Consider the following 7,205-nt stretch of genomic DNA (forward strand, 5'->3'; position numbering starts at 1 on the left):
TTTTCAGGAATTAAAGAGAGAAAGTTTGTCACTTAACATGTAATATTTTTATCCTGTCAGTAACCTAAAGAGTCCATTTTTTGAAAATTGAGGGAGGCAGACATGCAGTACGGGGCAAAACTTCTTAAGAAAAAAAAGTGCGAGCGGACGAAAAGCGCGAACAAAAATCTTAAACCTCGTATTATAAAAATCTGTTTTAAAATAAAGTTTGACGCATCAATTTTATAAAAAATACCATCATATTTCACCTTTTCTGTGTCCCTTTCCTCTTTTTACTTAGCATGCTTAGTGGTCTTGACAGTTTTAGGGGATGCATGTGCCCCGCCTTCAACCTGACTGCACGCCAGAACATCTTATTGGAGATTGAAGCTTTATTTTCAAGTCATGATTTTACCAGAAAATTACATCCCATAATCTTAGCACCGGAGTTTACCTCTGCCATTATATTTTCTTTTTGTTTGTCCTAGTAGAATACTTACTACAAACCGACCGATGGTATGTAATTGGATATAAAGTAAGATCTTTGCTTGGTCTTGAGTAGGTTTCACCCGTTTTGTCATGTGACATGTCAGCTGACATTGATTGGAGAGTGACTTCCGGCAGGCCATTCCATCCAAGCATCCCGAATCATCCTCGTCCCTCTACTCTCACATCTTTCATCTATTTTTTCCTCTTTCAGTCTCTCTCTTATCCCCTTTTTACCTCTCCTCAATGCATTGTTACAAACTTCAAGAGAGAGAGAGAGAGAGAAAATTGTGAAAATGAGAAGTTGATGTGACTTTGGGAAGAGGATGTACGAAATTTGAATATATTTGTTTAGATCAATAAGCAAAAAAAAATACTCTGAGAGGGAATATATTATGTTATTGAGATACAGTGGAGAGTTTGATGGAGAGGGGAGGACTTATGTATAAAAATATTTATAAAGAAGAAAAAACAACATAAGCACGAACACTCAAACAAACAACCAGGGAAAAAAGCAATCACAATTAATTTGGTACCAATAAAACAAAATCATTTTGATTTTATTGTACTCACATAGTCTCCTCATGAATATTCATCAGCTCACTGAAAGCAAAAAAAGAAACCATACACGATATAGCAGGCCCACTGGAGATATATCTTTGGATAAAACCCGTGAACAATTTGTACCATTATACCATTTTGATTTTGCATATAAAACAGACTAGTATTATACTCCATGAATTTCGTGCTCCGCTTGCTCGTGGGCAACATCAGTATAAATACACAGATGCATGCGACCTTGTACGCAATTTTTACATACATTTATATTTTCTGTACAGTTCAGCGTCTTAGTCACAAGAAAAAAAAACAAAATCGAGACAATTTGGCGTGGAATAAAAGTACAAAACATGACAAAGAAATACAATTCGATAACTGTGCATGGCATTCTACTAGCAAAGAAAGAATAATGATATGGTATATAATATCTACAGTACTGTTTGAAATAAAACTATCCGGCTAAACCTAGATAGCGATTTCTTCTACATGTTAAAATATAATTATATCTCAAATACGATAAAGACTATAGCAATATCACTGTAATGAGCGTATAATAATCGTAAACTCTATCAAACCAATAACTAGTTAGAATATTATGCATCAAAATATGGCAATTAATATGTATATAACCATCATTATCACAATCCTATCACTTTCAAATATTGAGAATTGTTATCAGCGATAAAAAAAAAGAAAAGCAAACTAAAAAAAAATTTACATTCATTACATTTTTTTGAAAGAACATGTTATTCCGTCTATTGGCAGCCTCGGATCTTGATTGTCACTACTTTTTTTCAAAACACAGCAAAACCTCGACGTAGTCAATGTCTATCATAAGGATTGGTGTGGAGCCGGAAAATAATGATAAAAACCCATCAGGTTAGCCTAACAAAAACCACATCGTGCTATGTTCAACCAATAGGTCCATGGCTCAACGACATTGACTATCAATTTTATAACATACTCCTATAACCATGATAACTGAGAACACAGGGATAAATTGATAGAATGATAGAAGCAATAATTGAAAAGGGGAAAATAAAGGGACATTGCTTCACGTAAAGGTCTATATATCAGAGAATATGTAGTCTAGTGTGTGCTGGATGATAGAAATGAAATCAAAATTTTTGAAAAGTTGAAGACACTTCTACCGAGGTCTGATATTTCATGATTCCTCGTGGAGAGTCAATACACCAAGACATCAAACTAATGGTGCAACCGATAAAAACTGTCTCGCAATTGAAATACTATGGTAATAAATAAAAAAAATACATTTTTCAACCATTACCTATAATTGCACCAATACAATGACACAATAAATTCTTGACGTAATGTTTGCTTTCGATACTGCATTTAATGGAAGACCTATTTTTTTCTCTCCGATTCTATATTCATTTTGTTTCTGTGAAACTTCACATTTCATCATGAAATACTGACGTTTGAAAAAAGGTTAAGGTACGAGAGATATTCACGATGTGGACTTTCAAGCCATGTTTAGTATTGTGGGTATCACATGAAATATGGCGCTTCGTAAAGTTGATTTGGAAGGACAGGAATAGAGTGAGTCATGATAAGTTCTCAATAAACATACTTTTGAAAAAAATAATATTAATGTTGACGAATATTCAGACTTTCTACCAAATTTGTTTTTATAAAGCACACTCTTAAAGAGGACTCATCCAAAGAATATAACTTTTCAGCAAATATTTTCCACTGGGAGAAATTGTCAATTGCATCCAAATATCGGACAGCAGGACTTTAACCAATAATTTGCTGGGATAAACATTTCTTAATTACATTCACTAAATTGATTGGTCAGTTGGTTATTGTGAAAAAGAATTTTAATGCTATACGGAATGCTAGAATTTTTTTCTCCGTTATTTAACATTACTGACAAGGATGATTTAGCGAAATAATCAGTTTCATTATACACCGTGGGTTAATGAGCAGCAGATGGCACACCATACGAGCGTGATAAAAGCAAAATAGCCCGCAATTACTATGGTATAATACCATGAAAACGAGTATTTACTGTTATAATCGAACGATGTTTACATGTTTTACAAAGTACGTCAACTGAAGTAAGTAAAGATAAATTGTTAACATTACTAAAGAAAGATTTCAAATAAAAATGACAACTGCACGATGAATACATAGCAATTTGAAATTATATACTCTAAAAACACTGAGTAAAGTTTTACCCAATATTGGGAAGAAAGGGAACATGCATGTTTGTTGGGTATTTCTTAACCCCATATTGGGCTATTTCAACACAACATTGCCATGATTGCGTAAAATTTACAAAATATTGGGTTCCACTCAAAATATATTTTTACCTAACCAACATGCATGTTCCCATTTTACCCAATGTTGGGTAAACCTTTTTTTATAACTTTACAGTACTGAAGGCACATCGATAAACGCTTTTATCTTATTTACACACATTTAATTGAAATATTTGTAAATGGGTTATCTAGAAAATGCTACTTTTTGTAAAATCCAGTATACCACGCAAACATTACGAAATTAAATTTTCTCAATAGTAAAATAGAAAAAATAATGTAAATTTCGATAGAAGAGGTTAAAATCATATTTGTTTCCAAAATCCATGCAAGCATAACTTTGAACATGAAATGCTATTATCACAGTGGAATATTGTAAATGAGTTCATTGAACTTACTGTACATAAGATTTTACAAATACATTCTTTCAATCCAAAGCCTCTTGTTTCCATAATATTGATTTCTTTGCTAAAATATTAATATCTATCTGAAGCAAACATTGTGATCCTTACTAATTAAGTGAAGACCATTCGATGATTACCATTAACATTTGACATCAACGGTTCCCTAATAGTGTTAATGTGCAATTGATATGCTGTATAAAAGGACAACTTTTCTTATAATGTAGCATAGACATAATGGTATTTTATGTAACTTTTTACACTATTCAAACGAATAATTTCATGAATGTATTTTCCCTTGGATATTTGATTTAATATTTGCATCCCAGAAACCATACTTAAAAATGTAAAAAGGGGTGTAGATCGGAGTGAGTACACTGTAAAAAAATTGTAACCAGCACATGCATGGGTAATTATGTGTCCAACCAATTTGGGGCAGTATTTGCTTATTGTCTAGTAAGCTAAAAAAAAAAAAGAAAAAAAAACAGCAATTACTTTAGAATGGGATAAATTTTCATCACACTAGATGAATAAACATGCCTTAAAGAAATGCACAATGTTGGTTGGACACATAATTACCCCCATGGAGCATTTTTACCCAACATTAATTGTTTTCAGCGTATGGGGGAGGGGCGCGGTACAATGCAATGTTCACTACTCGATGGGGATCCCAGGTTTGCGTTATACAACGTAAGGTATACATTAAAATCAGCCTGTATAAGAGCCTATGTGAATGACATAATTCAGTCGTCAACAACGACCAAAAACCACCCACCCAAACACACACACAAAGCAGCCTTAACATTTTTGGGCACTTTTTGGAGATCTGTAAACATTTTCGCTTACCCACTCCCCCAAAACGCGAAGACATCATAACGAATAGCATCATGTGTTGCCATCATTCAATCAAACTTTTTCTCTTTGTACACAGCTTGGCTCATTGTTTGCAAAACAAATGTGAATTTCAATTTCAGTACATGTGTCGAGAGAACTGCTGTTTATGTTGCATTAGTAAATCGATAATCAATGGTTGCTGTTCAAGAGGAAAAAGCCATCTGGTCTCTCCAGTCGCCATATTGAATTTAACCTCGCATTATTTTTCGTGACACAGTGCATGTATGAATAAAATGAAAATTTTTCTAGTTCAATCGACATACAAGTTAATAGTGACCAAAATGTCCAGTTTGTCAAAGAATAGGCCAAAGTCAATCGTCGACAAGTTAAAATATTGCGAAAATATTAGAGATGATGATTGATTTATAATTTTCATTTTCTTCAATTTCGGCTCCACAATATGAAATTGATTCATGAAGTGAAACTGTATGAAAACGATTGAAATGAAGGGGTGGGGGGTGGAAAAAAAATATGGTGGCGGAAAGAATAAGAAATGCCACGAGTTGTTTTTGAAAAAAAAAATGTAGTACAGTATGTGCAGATGTGGACGGGGCATAGTAATATGAAGAATGAATTCTGTCGTGAATTTCCCTTACCAAAATGAAAATAATAAACAAAGTGAGCCATTTATCATCAATATTGTATACGAAATTAATTAAACGATTTTCGCTCCATGCCCGAAATCGTCCAACAAATCGATTTCAAGCTGAATACTCGACTACGAGGTTGCAATCCATTAATCGCTCTCGGGGTGCGATTTGTTAACAAGAACGTGATGAACATCTTAAAAAGCTGCTCTGTCCGTGACATGAATACGTCGAAGAATCGAAAATGATTCCCGTTGTTCACCATATTCATTGTTTTGGCTATCCACAACATAGCTACCATGCTACGCTGTTGTTTTCTCAGTTTAACAAAATGTTGAATAATAAAGTTTGAAGGTTTGTGTGTGAGGCAGGTGGGGAGCACGCGGTCTGCGGGGTCGGTCGTGTAGGGGCGCGTTTGCCGGTAAGGGGACTTCATGGAAAGTGCACAAAAAAAAACAATATTTCAGGCTTCCCCGACTCTCTATATTTGTTATCGGCCCTCCTTGGGTTTTGGTTTCCCATTGAAATTCTGAACTGTTTTTTTATAGATATTATCAGAGGACAATGCATCCGGGTTTTTTTTTGTATAGTATGTGACCGTTTGTAATCATTTATTGAAATGTTTTATTCTTTTAATGTTGCATTTACTTCACTTGTATTATCCAATCAAGTATAGATTTGTTTTGTATTTTTAAAAATATTATTGTATATGTTTACCGACTTGCTTAAAAACAGCCTACCGGCTGAAAGCAGTTTAACCATTTGTCGTTTGTCTTAATTTCGCTCACTGAATGCTATGACATTACGACTGTTCCCTAATCATCAAAATGTATTAATATAGAATTATAATTTAAAAAGGAACAAATATAAATAACTTTCATACATTTTTTTTTTAGTATTGGCCATTCATACAGGCCATAACTTGGCATTTAAACATTTTTACCATGGAAGGCTATTAGTGCAAATGACCAATTTTATATGAAATTGGATTCGATTCTCGCACCTGGGGACTCTGAGAACTGAGCATGCGCAGAACTTTAAAGTCCATGCCCCAATCTGATGCTTCGTGATACCGTCCGAGAAACGAGTGTCGACGTTGGTTTTTATATTTTCTTCAAATTCTTTGTCAGCTGGTTTATAGCTGTTTAACATTCACTTGGTCTTTTAGCAGATAATCTAATTCTAATGTTGTCTGACATCATCGAGGCAAGACCCACATGATCTTCTTTTAATTTGAACCATGTAATGGCCAACTGGCTCGACCATCATTGGTCGAAGGCTCACTTAGGTTATACACTCTTAAAAAGTTGGACAACATACTGTCCACACAACGATTGGCTATTTTTTTTTAATCCAACTCTAGGGGCTAGTTTTCAACCACTACTGTGTAGTATTCACCCAAAGCACACATGAACGGTTTTAAAACTACCCAGAATTTGATAGAGTTTCAACCAATTGTTGTGTGGACAGTATCTTGCCCAACATTTTAAGAGTGTACATTTGGTTAAATACCCAAATGGCATCATTTACACTAAGTTTATATTGACTTTGCTCACGCATTGATGAATATTAACCATTTGATCATAATTACATATATGCATGGACAAATTAAGGTTTATGTGCTAATTAGATATTTGACGAAATGGGTTATAGCCTATAACTGGAAATATAAAATTGTAAATGGCACAGCGGCCACGGTGTAGGCGAACTAGAATTGATACACGTGGAATGAGACCGAAATATGGAAAGTCCAACATGAGTGTATAGGCCAAGTGATAACCACTATGTACGTTGAAAAGTGGTGCAACAAGTTTTAAATTCTGGTCATGTTTAAACTGAATTTGCGAACACTAAGTCTTACTTTATTGTCAGACAGAAACAGTATCGCCATGTGACCGGTAAATATATGTCACAATATGAGACCGGCCCTTTAAACTTATCGGCTTGCCTGGATGACGTGCGTGCCTGGATGCTTATCATAGGTGTGTGTTGACGACTATAGCTCTTGGCGGTCATCA

Source organism: Lytechinus variegatus, chromosome 4 (genome assembly GCF_018143015.1).
Source record: "Lytechinus variegatus isolate NC3 chromosome 4, Lvar_3.0, whole genome shotgun sequence".
In the NCBI taxonomy this organism is placed as follows: Eukaryota; Metazoa; Echinodermata; class Echinoidea; order Temnopleuroida; family Toxopneustidae; genus Lytechinus; species Lytechinus variegatus.